General features: G+C 36.7%; 2 protein-coding genes across 6 annotated transcripts in view; one reads left to right on the forward strand and one right to left on the reverse strand.

Moving 5' to 3' along the window:
• SCN2A (sodium voltage-gated channel alpha subunit 2) overlaps window positions 1-5329 on the reverse strand; it is a 73407-nt gene extending 68078 nt beyond the window's left edge. For all 4 annotated transcript variants that reach the window (XM_030952058.1, XM_030952055.1, XM_030952060.1 and 1 more), the window contains exon 1: window positions 5092-5329. The gene's annotated coding sequence lies outside the window, so the exon portion shown is untranslated. The remainder of the gene's footprint in view (window positions 1-5091) is intronic.
• A 9161-nt stretch (window positions 5330-14490) lies between these two features.
• LOC115905528 (sodium channel protein type 2 subunit alpha-like) overlaps window positions 14491-20135 on the forward strand; it is a 65688-nt gene continuing 60043 nt past the window's right edge. For both annotated transcript variants that reach the window (XM_030951893.1, XM_030951894.1), the window contains exon 1: window positions 14491-14726. The gene's annotated coding sequence lies outside the window, so the exon portion shown is untranslated. The remainder of the gene's footprint in view (window positions 14727-20135) is intronic.

A 20135-nucleotide genomic window follows, 5' to 3' on the forward strand; every position in this document is an offset into this window, starting at 1 on the left:
TGCTTGTGTAGAAGTTTGCCATATACTTGCCTTTAAGCACATGGTTTGTTTAGATACTCAGGTGCTGGCACCTGTTTATGGAACTGATTGTTAACCGCAAATCCCAGTGCCTAGGCAAAGGATATTTTTTTCTAACCTTGCTCCCCACAGTTTATGATCCATGAAACTCTGGCCACTGTCTTTCTTGAGATCACAGACTGACAATTTTTTTTTGCCTGTATCTGTCTCCATTTCATATACATGTATGGAATCCAGCTCCTAATATATCTGTTATCCTACTGAGACAAACGGGTGAGTCTAGAACACAGTGTATTGCTTTAGAGAACTTGAGTCAGATTTCTAATTTCAGAGTGAGTCATTTACATTTATCATCAAACAAAACTACATTGGGATCAAAGTCTGTGGTGATTTTGCAGTTACACTGAGGTTGGTGAGACATGGTAAAGATGGTATCGAGAAAAAAGGATGCATAATTACCTCCCATTCAGATAGGAGGGCTGTTTCTGCCCCACTCTGAAAGCCTGCTGGTAATAATTCAACTAAAGCAACATTCACCATGATGTGAGAGGAATGACAGCAGTAGATGGGGAAACATTGTAGCTTTAACTAAGTTAGCTCGGTATCGGCGACCAGAAAGCCATGGAGCCATAAGTTAACAGGCCAAAATAATCAGGTAGGCTTGTACAGTTCCATACAGCACAAATGTTGCCTTTGAAACCAAAGTGCTAAGCTAAAGGCTGGCTGAACCTGCTGCCACCCTGCTTTTACTGCAGTCTTGAACAGTACCCAATATTTTGGCTAGAGCAGGTGGTTTGGCATCTGAATTACTCAAAAGCTGTATGTTACAACTCCATTTAAGACCAGACAATTAGCACCTTATGGCATAAAACAAAGGCATCCCCTCTCATATGACAAGGCCACATCAGAAAACCACTTGCTGTCCACGTTCAAAACCTGGACATCCATAATCTCAAAATGCATGCCTGCTCATGCTGTATGCCATCAGTTTGTGCAGGTAAGGTAGCTGTACCCTGCATGGAACAATCATTATCTTATTGAACATGAGCCTCTTCCTTGGTGAAGGAAGTTTGCACTTTTAATGCATAATGGCAACCACCTGGGAGGATCTCCAGAAAGATGGTGAGGATCAACTAGCATTAGCTACAACAATTCATCTGGCCAAAATCAGTGGAAACCAAGCAAAGAATCAAGCAGCAAGAAGGATCACAATTGTACAAAGCCTAAGAAAATTTCACATAGAACAATCACTGAACTTCATCTCGAGAGACATAAAAAGAAGTTATTGCTAATTTCTTTGTTTTTAATTTTTTTCCATATAGTATGGACAACCTGACAGAGCTTTGTTTGCTTAATGTTTCCATTATGTGAATTACTTCATAATGCTTTCAGCTTTGCCAAATATTGATTGTTGATACTTGATTTATTTCTTTAATGGCACAATAAATGGTGAAATATTTCTTTCAATGAAAATAGAAAGTAAATATCAACTTCACAATGCAGATTCATCTATCCTCTTTCCATCTGAATGCTTATAACAAAAACTTCACCATTAAATAGAAAAAATACATTTTTAGTCTGCTTATTAGAAAAAGTTTGACAGTATTATTTCCCTAATCTACAAGTTTAAAAAACAACAGGCAAGAACAATGAATCATGTTGTTGGGTTTTTTAATAGGAAGATTAAAAACTGGGTTTGTGTTTATTTAATAAGAATGGTGGTAATACTGCAACATTAAAATGTATTTCTAGCCAGTTTTTTTTAGAGCTTTTGCTACAATCTATTTATTCTGGATTGTGTCAGGTAGGCTGCTCAGGCAATATATGAGTTTGAGTCTTGTTGCTCCTGTTTAAATTTATTGAAATCTGGCCATTCAACATGTCTCTAAAATAATTTCTAGATATGCTCAGAAAAAGCTTCTTAGCAGCTTGTAATAAATACTTAGAGAGCTGCCATGTGTTGGCTGTGTTTCTACATTAGCAGCTGCTTCAGCACAGTTATTACTGAGAACTTCTGGGGCACCCAGCACTGAAAGCTGGAGTGGAAGCAAAGCCCTTCTACTGGTCCCAGACCAGTCAGAGGCAGAAAGAGGAAGCAGCTGAATTTCAGTTGGAAGTAAGGGCCAGAAAAGAAACAATAGTAGGTTCAGAAGCAAAAATAAGAGAGGTAAAGTTGCAAACTTGCAATTTGAACTGAAGAGTGTGAATATAGTTATTAAATGTTTCTTTAAATTGTTCTCTGTCAGTATTTTGGTCCCAAACCTTCTTTACAGGATATCTTCCCAAGTATGCATTAAGTACAGAATAATTATTTCCTCAGCTTTTTTTTTTTTTTAATTCTTAAGGCATTTAGTAATTCACAACATCATTTGCCTCTCCTCCTTCCCACCTCTAGGAAATGAGGTACATTATTTGTCTTTCAAAGACAGTAACAGAGGAACAGGAGATACAAGTGACCACTGGCAGAAATGTCTTCTAACCCAGCATTTCTAAGACTGGTGGGTGTCCATGAAATGAGAGAAGGTACAAGAAATGAATTTATTTGAGTGACTTCAGGAAGCCTCTAGAAAGGAGGCCCTGGGATTCCTGATGCCTGCTTGGCAGGCTGGGACCGAGGGCAAAGAGAGAGGAGCAGGAAGGCTCTGATGGGCAAGAGGCTGCTTCCACTCAGGGGTAGTGCAGGACTAGAGTCTGCAGCTGCAAAGGATCCACTGTGGTTTGGAGAAGCTGATGGGAGCATGTCTATGGCCTTAAAACATTGGAAGCAACACAGTGAAAATCTTGCTTGAGATTTTTTGTGCTCCAGCTGAGAGCTGAGTGCGTAACGGGATTACGGTTGCATTTCTTGCTACCAGGTATGAGTCAAGCACATAGACGATATTAGATTGCAGTGTTCTCTCCATCCCTTGGGTGGGAGAGTTTTTAGGGCTCCTTGGGGGTGGAGCAGGGCTGCAGGTAGTGACCACACAAATCTATTCATCCAGGTCTGAGATGAAATTAAGGAAGCAGCCCTGGCAGCATAACTGATGCTGTTCTTGTTCTTGCTGCAGGGTGGGTACACTGGTCTCTGCTGTTGAGATCTGATGCTTACATGAGTACAAAGTACACTTCATTTAGAGTAATTCAGTATTCAAAAGTAACAAGTAGGCTTTGATAGCCCCTATACTTAAGTTTCACACAACATAGCTTTCTCTTAGGGTCAAGTTTTGCTTAAACTCCTTCAGAAATATCCAACTTTATTCCTAGTGAAAGATATCTGGATCAGGCTTTGATATGATACAGCCATTTATGTGCCTCTATTTCCCAAGATCTAATGTTCACAATAAATATATTCAAAATCTGTAAGAATTCTGCTTCAATATTTTCCTTTAAGGGCTATGATAACTCAATTGATTTTCTTTTTATTTTTTTAAAAAGAAGAGTTCATCTAAAGATTACCTTTGAAGCTACATGCCCATTTGACCTACTAACTGCATTTTATGAACACTTCAAAATTTCTGTTATTACTAATATTTTTTCTTTGAAAATTGGTGCAGTCTAAAAATCAAGAGAACAGAGCCAGGTATTTATCCACTTCCCTAATATTGAGAATGTGAGTCATCCCATTGGCATGTCTGTTTGTTGTTGAAGTGGGGCCTATAGACATATGAGAGCATAATTATTTAATGCATTTGTCACCAGAGGAAATAGCAGATCATTTGGACATGATCATTCATCATTTCTCCAGATCCGTTCAATAATGAAGGAACCTTTACCATCTAGTGAAGAGACCTTCAGACATTGCAATGGCTCAGCCATAACCAGATAATGCATATTGAAAACATTGATCAGAAAAATGCAGCTAAGCAGGCAACCTGCAGAGATGGCGAGAATGTGTGTGAGCCTTCTTAATGTTTCACTTGTATCTATGGAATCATCTAAAGCCAATACAGCATCGAGCATTCAAATCCCAACAGGCAATTTTCTGTTGCTTCACTAATCACCACAAAAAGAAAAAAGTTTGCCTTTTCACAGGTGTGTGAAAATTTTGATGAAGTCCTACTTACCACCTTATAATAGAAAGCAACAGGGAAAAAACCGATTGCACATTCTCTGTATTTTTCACAACCTGGTTATTGAGACCCTTCTCTGATCTATGACTTTGTAAGTCAATGCATTTCTGTGTTGTTTTTACCAACTAAAACCATTATTGGTGTAATTAAGAGAAGGTAGAAAAAAGACCAGAAGGTTTGAAAGAAGAGTCAGGGGGTGCTGCATGAGCTTCCCACCTCCTGAGTCATTCTGCTGTCTCTCCCAGTGGGTATCATGCTTCTAAAAAAATAATGGAAGGAATATTTTTTCCTCTCTCATGCAATATGGAATGAAGTTTCAAAATAAAAATTTCATTCTTATATATAAAAACAAGTCACAAAACAGATGTGTTTCATATGGTATATGCAGCAGTGCAAAACCATGTTTAGTCATAGACAAGTCCTCCATTCTGTCTTCCATCAGGGAGAAGCTGTTTTGGGAGATGAGGGAGGGGAGAATCATATAAATCTCCTATGCCTCACAGAAAAAAAACCAGATTAATTTATGAAGTAAAGATAGCCTCACACTGAAAATGCTATAAAGAAGCAACAGTACATCTCTGCATCAAAATTGTGCAATCCCAGAGATGCAGTTGTGTGCTTTAAAAGACACTCCAATTTGTATTCAGAATACAGCACCAATATAGCCTCCCACAGAAAAAGAAAACACTTGTGGATGACCACCTTAGAACAGCAGCAACAAATTACCACAATTAAGATGAAAAACACAAACTCAAAAATAATTCTTATTACGAACATGCACGCTTAAAAAACATAGGACCAGAAAGCTGCAAAGAGCAACATCATTTTTCATTATTGTGCTAAGACCTGATTGAATGCTATGAAAAATCCATGCAGTGGCAAAGATGGCTATTATTTCCTCTCCTCTTGCTCTATTAATATTAATTGAAAACTAGGTGTGGCACCACAAGAGAAGAATCTTGGTAAAAACCAGCTAGAATTTGTTGGCTTTTAGCATTCTAATTAAATATAATGTTCTTACCTGATTAAAGGAGGATTAAAAATCATAGCATAAGAAATATCCATACACTTGTAGATAGATGATGAGAGGCTCCTTCTACTGCAGGTACAGGTTCCTGGGCAAAGAAGCTTGTAAACTCTTGATTTCACTGAAATGAAAAAGGATAGAAATAAAGAACCTCCCCATAAAAGCAACAAAGGAGCCTCTGCAGTATTCTGTAGTCTCTTCGCCTGCTTCCTGTTCTGAGATTCACTCCTTGAATCCCAGCATCGATCAGAAAATTGGTTGTGGGGGAAAAAAAGGAGGGGGGGAGAGCAGAGAGGGAGGAAACGAAGCGGCGGCGGATTCCGTGCTGGCTCCACCTCCTGGCAGGACCGAGCGCGCTGGAGCCCGCACACCCTGCCCGCACAGCTTGTGCACCGCGTTACCCTCGAGTACACAGCTTTAAATGCAGGAACGGGAGCACCGATCAGTGCTTACCAATTCTTGGCAACTGCCTTGACATTTAAAGTACACAACACGATTTTTTCTCTCTCTCTCTTTTTTTTTTTTTTTTTTTTTACAATGAGATAAATATTTGAATACATCAGTATACACATAAATGCAGAAAACTCAAGGTACTGCCAGATATCTTTATTTTACTATGTACTAATGCATGTTCGGTTTAGAAATAAATCATTCTTTGTGCACAACTCCCCACTACAGATATAGTAGCAAGTAAGTGTGCTTGTTTTATTTCCTTTGATTATTGATCTTGCAAAATACAAATGATGTTTATATATTTATTGAAAGCCAGAAGGAAAATAAAGTTGTTAAGTAAGACAGAAGGAATGAATGTTTGGCTGTAGCAAGAACTATTACATTATTGCTCAATAAAGAGTGTTTAGGGTGATCTGCTTTATTTACTTTAATCCAAGGCTCCATTGCATTTTACAGCATCTTAGAACTGATCTTTGGTATTCTGGATACTATTAGTTGTAAAAGACTAATGTACAAATTGGCTGCCTCACCCCAGTTGTCTCTAGCCACAATTCCTATAATAGCAGTGCTGGATTTAGTGTTACTAAAGGATACCTTACACTGGAATGCTGTGTAGCTGACTGTTTCTACTTTTATCTTCTATTTCCATCATGTACACCTGCTCTGTCACATCACACAGCTAGCAGCCACCTGCATGGGGGGTTGGCTCAGCAATTCTCAGCTGTGGAGGAAAATTTAATCATACCAAAACATGTGGCCTGGGGGAGGAAAAAAGTGCAAAGTTAACTAGGAATGGATCTAGATGAAAACCGTGGACTTATAATTGGGATCCATGATCTAACTCATCACAAAAATCAGTGTTGTCAACACAAGGGAGTAGCTGAAGAGACAGTCCATTTTAGTAATGATGGATATTTTTGTCAGCTTAAACCATTCATCATGGTTATCCCAAAGCCCTGGAGTGTCCCAGGAAAATGATCCATTTTCATGCTTCTAGCCCTGCAATGGGATCTTGGACCCTGAAAGGACTCCAAAATACTAAAATAGTGCAAGCAGTGATAATAATAGCTCAAAACACCCATTGTGCGAGCATGGACTGAAATCCCTTAGAAATCCCGTTGGCACCAAAAAATGCGCTCTAGTTTGACTTTAAGGAACTTTTTCCTTAAAATACTCCTTTATACAGACCTACTCATACTTGTGAGGGGTTTCCCCGCGAAGTGCCGCCAGTGTTACTCTCAGCTGGCGCTGTCCGCGGTGCTGGAGCGCGGCCCGGCTCCACGGGCTCTGCTCCTCAGTGCCCGCATCTCCCAGCAGGGCACACAGCACAAGATACTTTGGAATATACTTTGACAACCTTGTATAAATGTCGAAATGCGTCATAAATGCATATAGGCCTACTTGAGATAAAAAATGCTGAAGCTCATATTAAAAAGCCTAATTCTAAAGTAACTTTTTGATTGTATTTTTTGCAAAATTATCATTTCATTGGAATATGTAATATTAAAGGTTTGAATATTAATTCAACTTCAAAACTAAACAAGAACTTCCATGCTATCTAATAAAAAATAAATATCATTTGAATTAATAACATCTGTACTATTAAAAGTGAGATAAAACTCGTGCAAGAAATTTGGAAATTATATTAATCTTTATTACTTAGAATAGTACTAATATGTAATTCTTTGCAGTAGAGGAGCAATTTAGTTAAAGGTGTACTGGTAATAAATATGAATTTCAGTTGCATTATAAAAAATATACACAAATTCAGAGAAGCTTTTATTATGTAATCTTAATCATTCTACTCACTTCTCACTTCTAAAATCTGTAGGTATATGGCAATTACATCTTAGTGCTAAAGCTCATTAGCAAAGTGAGATTTGATTTTCTGTATCTTCCTGAGAAGTAAAATTAAAATAAGATATTATAAGATCTCTGATATACCACAGTAAAGTGCCACAGTAATTAGATGCAATAGACTTAACTGCTGAGATTCTCTGGAGTTTTCTACGGTTTTATTTTCCCATAAAAACTGGATTTTTCACAAAGTGGCACAAACTTTCAAGCAGTTACAGTGAGAAAGTAAAGAGCGTCTCTATGAAAACTTCAGAAGAGATTCAAAGAGATCCTAGCAAATCTCTCACAGCTGATTCTAAATCTCCTAAAGCTATTCAACACCTACAAACATGATTTATTCTTGGTTTTATTAACCATTTTAATAGTAATTATAGGAACTCCATAGGAATGAAAACAAATATGCATTGAATAAATCTAATTTTCTGATTTTTTTTTCAAGTCTCCTAAAACTAGGATAGCTGGAAGAATCTCTCTGCTTATTCAGCCATGCTGATAGAGCTCATTTCTACCAGAAATCTCTCTTTGCCTCTTAGAGCATGGCTAACAGTCATCTGCATAAAAAATAACCATTCTACTAAATCATGCAAAAACATTTGCCCAGAAGAGACGGAGCAAAAGGTCAAACTCCAGTTTCCACAGCGCATGGGATGTTAAGCTTAAGGAGCAATGCTTGGAGCTGTTCTGGCCAACAGACACTTATCTACGCCTGTCATTTACATGCCTCAAAGAAATAGCTGCTTCACATATGTAGAACCCTTTCTTTTTCTTTTAATCTTTCTTTTAATCCACAAACCTCTTAACTCTCAAACTCTAGACCTAAATGTGGAAATTGCTCAGGCAAAAGACAGGTCTGCAGATTGAACAGTGGTTTCTTGATGTGTCATCTTTAAAAATATATAAATGAATCTCAATCAAAATTTATTGGCCTTTGTTTAGTTCTTATGAAATCATAAAGCCTATTATTCTTGCCTTTAACATCTGAGAGTCACCTTTGCAAATTACTCATTGAAGTGAAACTGAAATTTAATGTTATTCTAAATATGATGAATATTCTCTTCCCAGTTCCAGTTACTTTAAGAGAAACTGCTTTGGTGACTATTAATCATTAACAATCTTTGAATTTTTTTACATTTCTTTCAGATCTAAAATATTTGCATCTGAGGTGTATTAGTGCAGGCTACCACATTTTACCTCTGCCTGAAAAAAAAGCTTTGGAATTTAAAAGATTTCTGAAAATTTTTCTACATAATAAAAATTCTCTGGTCTTGGTATCTACTTTTGAAGAAGGGACTATTTTATATCACATTTACAATATTTTCAAACTTTAAAGCCAGTAATTTCTTTGCTGCCTGAGGCTAAATCTGAAGTCTCTTTTAATGACCAATGATGGATACAGATTTGAAAAGGAATAAGTACAATGGTTTTTGAAAGAACATATCACTTCCATCTTTTCTCTCTGTGACATTGTGTACCTGGACTTTACAATTTAGTGCAGCAGTTTACATGTTCTCCATCCTTATCATTCTTGGCCAAAAGCAGATCAAAGTACAATTATTTTTCTTTAACATGCTGGAGGAAACTGTTTGAAATGTTTCTCTCTCAGTGTAATATATTTTCATAGTTTAGTTATAAAGGTACTATTTTTAGTACAGATAACTGCTACATGTGCTATGAGAGACAGAAAAACTTTCTAAAGATCAACTTGGCAAGCATATGTTATTAAACAGAGCAATTATTCTAGGCATTCCAGCTTTTAAAGACTAGCAAATAAATAAATCATAGCTTGAGGTTTGCTTAACAAAACCTCCCCTCTCTCCAAGTGATGATTACCCTTCATCTGACCAATTAAACCACATGACTCAGTAGCAATAAATGGAATGAAAACATATGAATGCAATCTCTCTGTTTATAGGTGTCCTGGGAGAACATTATTAGATTTTGTTACTAGCTCTGAGAGCACACTAGTGCACTTGTTGCTGAGGTATCATTTAATTCATTTCTCCACCTCTTAAAATCTGCCTACCTTAAATTGTATTTGTTCACTCTGAAATCGATTGCTTTCATTTCATCTCTGTTTATTGGTCTTGTCACATATATGTTAGATCCTTTTGAACATTGTCCATGTCCTGTGAACATATGGCTTAAAATAATAGCTTCCTAGGCCTGGTTGGCCTCTTTGGACTTTACAAGGAATAACAAATTATTTCTTCATTCTTGATCTCTACAACTTTGTTGTCTAACAAAATTAATGTATGCTATAGCCCCCTCTGACACCAGGAATTATCTCCATTTCATAGGAGAGGAACTAAGACACACACATACATTAATTTCTGGAAGTTATACAAGAAGAGTGCAAGCCTTAGATATTGAACCCTTATTATCTGAGTCAGTGCCTGTCCTCTGTTCTAACTTTTATTACTCACATAAATATCTAATATTTCTCAAAATTCTCCTAACCTGTTTGCCTGTATCCCTGTAAGTTCTTGAGGCATATGACATGCAAAAAACATATTTACTAATAAATAAGTTGCCTTCTGTGATTCTCCTGTATTGTGATTAAATAGACATAAAATTAAAAAAAAAATCTTATCAAGCAAGATTAGCAAGATTAGCATAAGTATTGTTTCTACCACTTGGAAATTTGTAAACTACTTCTGCAGTGGCAGCAGATGCAGTGCCTACTACATACTAGAGGATAGAAACATTTAGAAAATATATGGTGGGAAAGCTACATCTTTCCAGTTAACCTATGGAACTTTTCACCAAATCTCCCACTGAGTAGTGAACAATGCCAAGTGAGGTTGGCTGCAAAGCTCCTGAAGATGCAGTTAGGCCCACCTCTACCTTGAGGATCACTGGCATAAGAAATTTTTTTTTTTATCAGTTATTTTGTTATTGTTTGCTGGTAATTATCTTGAACTTAGACATCAGTTTCATACAATGATTTTATTTTTTCAAAATGTAGATACACAAGAGTCCTACTCTTTCTAAATATATGAACAGAGTAGGTGCATTTATAAGTGAACATTTTAAGGTATCTCTAAGCGGTGATTGTTGTGTACATTTTGTTCAGCTCATGATAACTTTACGATTGTGATTGTAGTTCATCTGAATGACAGGAAACTTGTAAACTGAGATCAATATTTTGGAAGCACTTAGGCCCATATGAAAGGTGGTTGGAGTGTTTTATGCTTTGTGAATTATTTTTAGTTGATTTTTACTGAATGAATGGAATTGTCACAATGGAGTCCACTTGCATATGGCCTTCTTATTGGTTCTTCTACAAGAGTTGGAGGGGTTTAACCATTATTTAATAACTTAATGTTAAAATAATTTTGTTATTATTAAAATCTATAACCATTAAAGTACAGATTGCTGATAATATATCTTTATTACGATGTTAGGAATAATTTAAAACAGCTAATTTTTCAGATAGTATGCTCTATGGCCTGTTAAAATAGATTCTCAAGTAAAAATGCAGATTATTAGTTGAAAAGCTACTAAGCTACTGTGTCAGGTCCATGGCTTGTAAATATGCATTAGTAGCTGGTACAAAATTTATTAAAAGCAGGTTTTTTTAAAATTTGGCGCACTAGGGATAAAAGGAGGGGGAAAAAAGAGAGAGATTGAAGAGATTTATGCACTTATATTAGCCAGTGTTGAACTTGAATTAAAGTCACGTTCATTACACTTAGCTAAATACCGCAATTTTGATTTCTTTCAAAAGGTAACATTGGTAAGTAGTTGAAGGAATAGAGATAATATCATTTTATATTTTGGTGCCTTTAAGTACATTAGTTCACAACAGTGCCTGAGAATTACTAAGGAGAACTGCTGACAAAAATAATTGTATTCATAAAATAAAATATTTGATGTTAAAACAAGTTGATAACTTAATTGCTGAAAGCTTACATGTGACCTATGTACAGGGATTGCCCTTATGAAACCCCATACAGGGGCTGTACTCATTCATATTTAATGCTTCAAAATTATTTTCTTCTTTGGAAACAAGATATTTCAACATTTGTATTTGAGCTGTTTAGTTAAAAGTGACTGGATAGCTTTGCATGTATTCAGTCTTTACTGGGAGCAAAACTGCACCTGGGACAAGATTCCCAGAAAGATTATTTAGAAATGTCAGAGGTTTTCAAGTTACATTTTTAAATGTAATTTCTGAGTTGAACTTTCAGTGATGATTCATTAAAAGATGTAATCATAATTTAAATTGAAACAAGTGCCATGCTGGAATTAATTGTTATAAATTACTTTTGCCAAGGCAGCCTATTTGTAGTTGTCCTTTCAATGGTCACTTCTGATTTTCAGATCTGGCAGTGGGATCTAGTGAGGCAGAAGAAAGGGAGGAGAGAGATTTTGTATATATACTATTTATCACATATATACATTTAATATAGAAGGTTTTTAAAATGAAATTTTCATATTTAAAAATTCAGGGGTTTGGGAGGAGTTGTTCCATATAGATGGTTTGATGCGTTTACATTATAAATGTATAGAGCTATTTGTTTGTGCCACTGATAGATTTCAGAGTTCTTAAGAACATTGTTCAAAGTCTGTACATGAATAAAGAAGAATACAGGCCGTACATGAGCTATGTATGACCTGGGCCTGGTTAGCCTGGAGAAGAGATGGCCAAGAGGGGATCTTATCAACGCATACAGTATCTTAAGGACAAATGTCAAGAAGATGAGACCAGATGGTGCCCAGATGGTCTCCAGCGGCAGAACAAGAGACAGTGGACACAAACTGAAACACAGGAAGTTCCATCTGAACATGAGGAGAAACTTCTTTAGTTTGAGTGTGACAGAGCACTGGAGCAGACTGCCTAGAGAGGCTGTGGAGTCTCCTTGCATGGAGATACTCAAAGCCCAGCTGTATGTGATCCTGCAACTTGCTCGAGTTTAGCAGGGTTACATGATTTCCAGAGGTCCCTTCCAACACAACCATTCTGTGATTCTGTAAATGAACATTTGCCATGACTTTGTGTGGCATGAGCATTTCTACAAACAAAAGTTAGATTTTCTGGACTCTTCTTTTAGTGTAAATATTAATAATTGAAGTGTTTATATTAGTGACAACATTTCTCTAATAGCACACCTACACCTATCAGAAGGCTGCCTTGGTACAGACAAATACATTAGGTATAGTCATTGTGCCAACTGGCATATCACAGAAGATTGCAATAAATATAAGGACAGTATCACAAAAAAGCAGGACTGGGGGTTCTCTATTATTTTGACGTTAATCTAACCATCTTGTGGAACATTAGTTCACAAAATTTAGCTATTCTAAGACAAAACTCTTATAAAACTTAACAAAGAATCAAACCTCTGAACCAACTCAAGTTAAAAACTGTTTTTCATAGACCTGTTTCTGTTGGAATTACACAGCTAGTATTAAGGAGTGTGCTTTTTATTTTTTAACAAAGTTGAAATGGTTTGTTATTTAGATTCACATTTCTTAATTTTTCCAGGAGAAACGGATTCAACATGTATTACTCCCCTTTAACTCTCTGATGTTACTAGATGATGATTACCTTTGGACAATGACACAAAGACTTTCTAAAGAAAACTACTAAAGACCCTCAAGAACTTTTTTTTAATATTAAAAATTAAAAATTCAAGAAATCTCTTTGAAGCAAACAGGGGGACTTGTGTGAGCAGTATGATGAGGAGTGTCCCTGTATGCCCCAGGTTTACAAAACCCAAACATTTTGAATGTAAGAACACATTTCCTTTGCTTAGTACACAGAGATTATTCTGTACATACAGAATACATACACCCCCTGAAAATGTATTCCTGTTTCCTGCTGCCAGATTCAGGAATTTGGTGTTTATATCTGTCAAGCACACAGCAAGTGTAACTAAAACCAAAAGGAGTACTCACAAACTGACACAAAATGTTTTAGGATAAATGCTAACTGCAAAGGGGATATCTGTTGATATGAGGGATATGGGACAGGAATTGTAGGCAGTTATCACTACTCCTGCTGCTTTGTGCAGTTGTGATTTGGTAGGGGCCATCAGGGTGGATACCTGCTGGCTGCCCTGGGGTCCTTGCTTCCAAAACAAACTGCGTGACCAGGGGACAGAGAATAGGGCTGTTTCTAAGCTCTGCAGAAGAGGCATTTAAAGGAACTACAGGAGCTACAAGAAAGCAAGATATTAATTGCTTGTTATACTCATTTATTCTTGTTTTGTGGAATTGTGTTTGTTTATTAAATCCCACATGACTGAACATGAAAGCTGGTAGCTTGATTTTCAATTAGGTGGGATCTGTAGCAGTCTCTACCCCAAGGCTTTGAGTCATTATGTTGCACACACTTGCTGACACTGCTCAGCATTTCTACACTTCACTTTCCACAGACACAACGCTCCTCAAGCTGCCAGGCAGGACAAAACAATATGCTGCCCGAAGGATATTATTCACTCAATACTGCTGCCCATGGAGGAGGTGGTGCTGGAGCTACTGCTCTAATAATTCTTCCCAGGATGGCCAGAGGAATTCTAGGTAAGCAGATGTAAATTTGCATGTGCCCTGGAAGCCTGTCTAAGGGAAAGACTTTGAGCTTTGATTTTACCTAAGCATAAGACATTTTACGCACGTGAAAGACATGAACATGGTGCCAAAAATACACGGCAGTTTTTAATGAATAAGAAAGTATCAAGATAATTAGCAAGTTCTGCATACACCAGTTAGGAAGGCAGTTAGGGAGTCTTGTTATTTACACATTCCTCCATTCCCATGCATTTTAAAGGAAACAGCATATTTAAAACCAAACGCTCTGTTCAATGTATACGGACAACGGCTTCAAATTTTAATTATTTTATGAAAAAGGCATTTGGAAGGGTTGTTCAATAATCAGTGTGGTTCCGTGGGTCTGTTCTGCTCCTTGCCAGCTGGCAGCGCAGGTCAGAGCCGAGGGAGGCGGCGGAGCGGAGGCTCTAGGCCGGGCGGCTGCGCTCGGCGCGCTCGGGCTCGCCACCAGTAGGTGGAGCTGCCACGTCAGGTGCTGCGGGCTGGGCTCGTCACTGCGCCCCTGCATCCCCTCCCCGGCCCCCCTGCGCAGAATAAGCTGTTTTCTCATATATGTTGGGTACCATAGAGTGACTGAGAACAGGAAGCGGAGGCAGAAGCAGAGAGCATTCTGGAAAGGTCTCTGTGTTTTCCACCGAGAATACAGAAATTGTGATCAATTAGTAAGGCGTTGTGGATGGAAATCTGGACTGTTTCAGGAGGAGACATGTATTACATTATTTTTGGATGCTGGGCTTTGCAGTGATTTTTCATTCTCTTTCAATCAGGTAAGCTGGCAAAACGTTAAATTTTACCCATAATCAATCATGGCAACATGGTCTTTTTCACATTTTGGAATTGGATTTTTCTCTCTGGTTTCCTGTTAAGATAGAGTCAAAGATGGAACGGGGAATTCAAAGCCATTTTGTACTGACTGATTGTGATGATGGTGTGATTTTTTTTCTTTTTAACCCTGTCAAGTCTGATATCTGGTCTCTTAATATGATGTTGTAATGCAGTAGTCTTCCTCACAAAATCAGATCATTTTGTGATCAAGGTATACAGCATTAATTCCAAGCATTTTATAGAAGTGACCTTGTTTCCTAGGAAGAAAAATCTGGTGATATTCAGACTCAGGATTCTGATGATTCAGGGATAAAATCTACGCTGTTTTTTATATATGGTATATATATGGTGGTATTTGAATAAATTCCCTTATTAGCTAAATTTTGTAAAAAAATACAGGGAAATATTTTCTTTCTGTGCCATTTTTTTTCATGGTTGTGTGTAGGAGAGAATGGACTCACCGACTGTTTATTAAGCAGAGGTCCACACCAAATGTGTAGTTCACATTTTGTCTGTATTATTACTGTCAAGCTTAATATATACTTCTTAATAGGGCTGTTTGAAGATATCAACACAAGAATTATTATAGTTCTTAATTTCATTGTCCATTCATCTATTGTCTCATTCATTGTTACCATAATAATTAAAGCTGTCAGTTATTAAAGGTAAAAGGAAAATATCTCCTGAAGATCACTTTGATACATGAATTCTTTTTTTCAATAGTGGTTCTACAGACACACATAGGCATTAGAGATACATATGTTATATTAGTATTGATTTGGAAATTATTCCAAAAGAAAACAGTAGGGAAAAAATTGCCTTTTAAAAAAGCCCATACAGCAGAATAAGGAGCCCACAATTTACAAATCACCTCCTCAATGCATATATATAAAAAAAGCAGGATTGGCTCTCAGGTGATATTCAGAGTAGCAAGCAAGGCCTGTACCTGAAGTAATGATGTGAAAGAAAGAAGTTTTTAATTTGTATTCTTTATGGTGCTTGGGGTATCCTTGCTTAACTCCAAGATAAATTATCAGTAATAATGATGCTTGTTTTAGAAACACATCACGTTTGTGCTTTCATTATTGACTTGTCAAGAAAACAATTTCAGAAGGGACTTTTTAACTTTAACAGTTTAATATTTAATATTTGCTCTCTTGCACATCTCCATTTTGGAATGGAAGGTTGTTAAAGACAAGAATGTGAGTTGCTGCAGTAATTTGAAGCTTCACAGCACCTGTTAAACAGATACGTTGTTTATTAGGCTGTGATATTTACAGAAATGATGCTTGTGTTGTCAGTTTACAATTTTTCTCTCAATGAGCAGACGTTAGGTCTGATTTTATGAGCTCTGTCAATAAAGGTCAGTATTGCAAAATTCTGTATAGGTAATACTAGATGTTAGCAAAGAAAGACAATTTCACATTTTCAGTGAAGAACATGAAACAATTCCCCTGTGCTCTCTAAGGCTGTCAGAGTGGTAGTTTGGTCATTTCTGTATATTATCAGGTAACCTGGAGTGGGAAGTATCAAGGGAAAGAAAAAATGATAAAAAGTAGGGTGTGTTTAATCAATATACTGATGACACCTTTCATGCTTTTGCCTCTTTTTCTTCACAGATGGCATTAGATGAGTTAGCTTTTACCTTATGAAGATTAGGCATGAGAGAAATTTATTTGCCCTCAAAAGAGCAAGGATTTTTGAAGAAAAAAAGAATAGCGGGATGTAAGATGGAACTTTCTGACTGATGATATCCATTTCCTTCTGCTGCTCCCATCTCAGCCCGATATAATTTGTTGTGTGTATGCCATGTACTGATGACATTACTGGAGTCCCACAACTTTTGATGAATCAGTGAAGAGCAGATACTAAAAAAGAGCTATGTACAAGGCAAGCAAGTTGTGACCTTGTTCTCTAAAGTACAAATCTTGGCCCCTTTTATCTATGTGCTCTTCTTGTCATAAGGTGACAAAGGAAAAGAATTGCTTGAACTCTGCTTCAGTTAAACCTAAGGAGAATAAATGCAAGTTTCTGATATTTGGTACTTTATTTGTATATTTTCTGAATTCTGACAGTGATAATTGAAAGTAAGTTTCAGAAAGTTGCATTTACTCTGTTCTTTATCACAGAATTATATTTAGAAGTTAGAAATTTAATTTACAAAATTCTAGTTATCTTATTTTCCACTCAGCATAACTCTTCTGTTTTGTTTTTTTACCTTACAGCTGTTAATCAGTAATATATACTGTTGCCATTTAGAAGATATATTGTTTTTTTCATCCTCACTTATATAAATAAGTGGTTTAAAGCATCATAGTAAAATTGATGCCCTGCTTACACAACACATGTACATGACCTGAGCTGTAGTGTCAATCAGTCCGTCAAATCAACTGCCAACCACCCTAAGAACCACCTGTAGGAAAAAGGCATCCTCTTAACTGGAAATCTGACATTATGCATTACATCTACTCCTGATTAAAATCTGTGAAGCACCTTGCAATGGCATGTCTAAGTTTGATATTTGACCAATAGGACTCCCACAGGACCTTGACACTGGAGCTGGCATCATACAACCTGTTCATCTGCTTTCATCAAAATTGTCTTTATGAACAGCTGGAATCTCCAGTATATTACTGTGTTAGTGTTATTGCTTGGCTTTCCTTGCCTTATGATGAGGTAAAGCAGAGAATAGGGATACGAGCAGCTCAGGCAGGGACTGTGATACTTGAAAATATAAATATAGAGTAGGTACAGCATATGCTCTTGAGTAACCATGTACTACTAATGTACTACCACTGTAATCCAAAATAGGAGCAAGCAAGTTAAATTCTAGATCACAAAAGTGTCCAGTTTCTCTTTTTTTCATTATGCAGCCCCAAATTATTTCTTCACATTACAAACAAACAAACACAACAAACCAAGTAACAACAGCAAAAAGCCCCGAAGATCCAAATCTCAAACAAAAAGGATCAGATAATCCACCCCAAAACAGTGATTTCAAATTGTTGCTAACAATCCCCATCTTGGTAACATCTTCTTACAAAAAATTGCTGCTGACTTACTCTATCAATTAAGACAGATCACAGAATATGTTTTACAGTAAAAAATACAACTAAAACAGTTAATATTTAAAGAGTTTATGAGGCTTTTTCACACATAAAAGCTTAAGGAAAAGGTTATTTATGATCAGATTAATTAGTTGTATAGTTAATAATTCTTTATTGCTATTGCTCTTTTTTTGACTGAGTAGTTTTACTTAGGTAAGTGCAGTCGTGGAGCTACCCATGTGCATGGGTCCATTTTTCAAGCTGGAATTGTTTTTCCTGCTACTTCTTTGGGTCAACATTGTGGATATCGTATACCCTTATCAAATGGTCCCATTTTGAATATGCATATATTGAGTGTATAGTCCATATGCATGGGTCTGGCACATGCCAGATGCATCAATTGCACAGATGATGTACCTGCTCAGCAAGGCTGCAGTTTCACAGGTGCTGAAGTTACTGTGTATGTGTATAGATCAGCTGAGGAGCACAGACAGCTGACTCCCCGTCCGTGAGATGCATCAGGCACATCCTCACATTTCTCTACAAGATTTCCTCAATGAATGCAATGAGGCACGCTGGTAAATCTGAGAGGATATCACAGATTCCCGTAAGGAAATGGATGAGCATCAGGACTACTGGTTCTGTGATCTCCTTTACCATACATACCCATTGTAACCACACAATAGGAGGATCTTGGAATAAGTATACATTGCAGGAAATTTCCATTTATAGATTATTTATACCTAAATTAGATGTTGCTTATTTAATTTTAAGACCCTCCTTTTCAGTGTGGAGAGGATCAATGTTCATGATCTTTTAGCATAATTTATTTTAAGAACAATGTGAAGCAAGAAACTTCCTTTATCTGCTTAACCATAAAATATTATTATGTATGATTATATAGGATTCTAGGAAGTTGCAAGTTTGTGTTCAAATCACTACAGAAATGCAGATGAAAAAGTAAATGAGGAAATGAAATGTTCACAGGTAAAATAGATCCTTTTATGTAGGGCAACATAGCGCTGTGTGGCCTGGCTACTGTATTAATTAAAGGAAAGTCTGTCACCATTTCTCATAAATTATGTCCTTCCACTGCCTGGTAGTCTGGGAATAGAAGCAGAAATTTTTTAGTCCATGTAGCCTGAATTTGGGGCCACATGTCCCCATTTCTTATCTGCCTAGATTTGCATATCCTGAAAACTCTGTCCTTTCTTAGGCATTATTTTACTATCTTTTAATGTTTGGATGCACTAAGGAATTCCAAATTTGTGTTGGTTAAAAATATACTCATAGGAATCTAAATTTCTTGGTCCAGTTTTAAATACGTCCAAACACAAAGTTTTCAGATGTTAAATGAATGTGCTTTCTTGACAAACAACTCTCATTGCCTTCTCAAAAGCCAGTCACAGAGGACAACTGTGTAACTGTATCAAGACTCTGATACAAGAATATTTTTATCCCTCTTTATAAATATTTGAGATATATGTGTGATAGTCTTGGAAACCTGAATGTGTATTTGTCTGTGTCCCACCTAAAAATGCAGGGTTTTTTTCTCAGATGCAATTAACATGTTACCAACTTGATTTCCTTGAGAACAGGAATTTCTCCACAGTTATTACTATCAAGAACATTTACTTTTGAATGCATGTGTTCTTGTGCAGTGGCTAAATAGTAAGGATAAAACTGCTAGACTACAAACTTAGGATATTAAGTCAAAGGAATGAAGGCTCCCTATACATTTTAGCAAAGTTGACCTAGCTCCACAGTGGCACTCAGGGATAGACAGATAGAAAATTATTCTTATTGTCAGTAGATATTCCATTGAAAAGCACACTTTAAAGAAAAATAATGCTCTGCATCTAAGATGTGTAATAACTTTTACATTACATAGAGGGCACTTTTAAATGATGAGTGAAGGTATACACCTAACTTACAATCTTGCACCTTATCAAGGAGCAAAATAAATTTTCCTCATGACAAATAGCTTTGAATATTTAAAAATATTTCTTTAAGTTTATTCTTACTTAATAGCTCAATAATCTTCAAGACTTGTTTGTGACAGAAGAAGGCAAAAGTACTAGGCTTTACAGTTAGAAAGGGAATCAGTAATGATATTTTAATGTCTGAGTGGTGTAAACTTGATGACGGAATAAGTAGGCAATTTCAAAAGGTCCCAAGAGTCCAAGGTCAGATTGAACTGAAGGAGGGCAATCCTAATGTTTACTGTCATTTAAAGGAAATGTCTAAAGAAAAGCCTGTCACTGATATTTAAAGCCAAAATGCTCGCATGAAGACACTTTTGTC

Source organism: Camarhynchus parvulus, chromosome 7 (genome assembly GCF_901933205.1).
Source record: "Camarhynchus parvulus chromosome 7, STF_HiC, whole genome shotgun sequence".
NCBI classification, from domain to species: domain Eukaryota; kingdom Metazoa; phylum Chordata; class Aves; order Passeriformes; family Thraupidae; genus Camarhynchus; species Camarhynchus parvulus.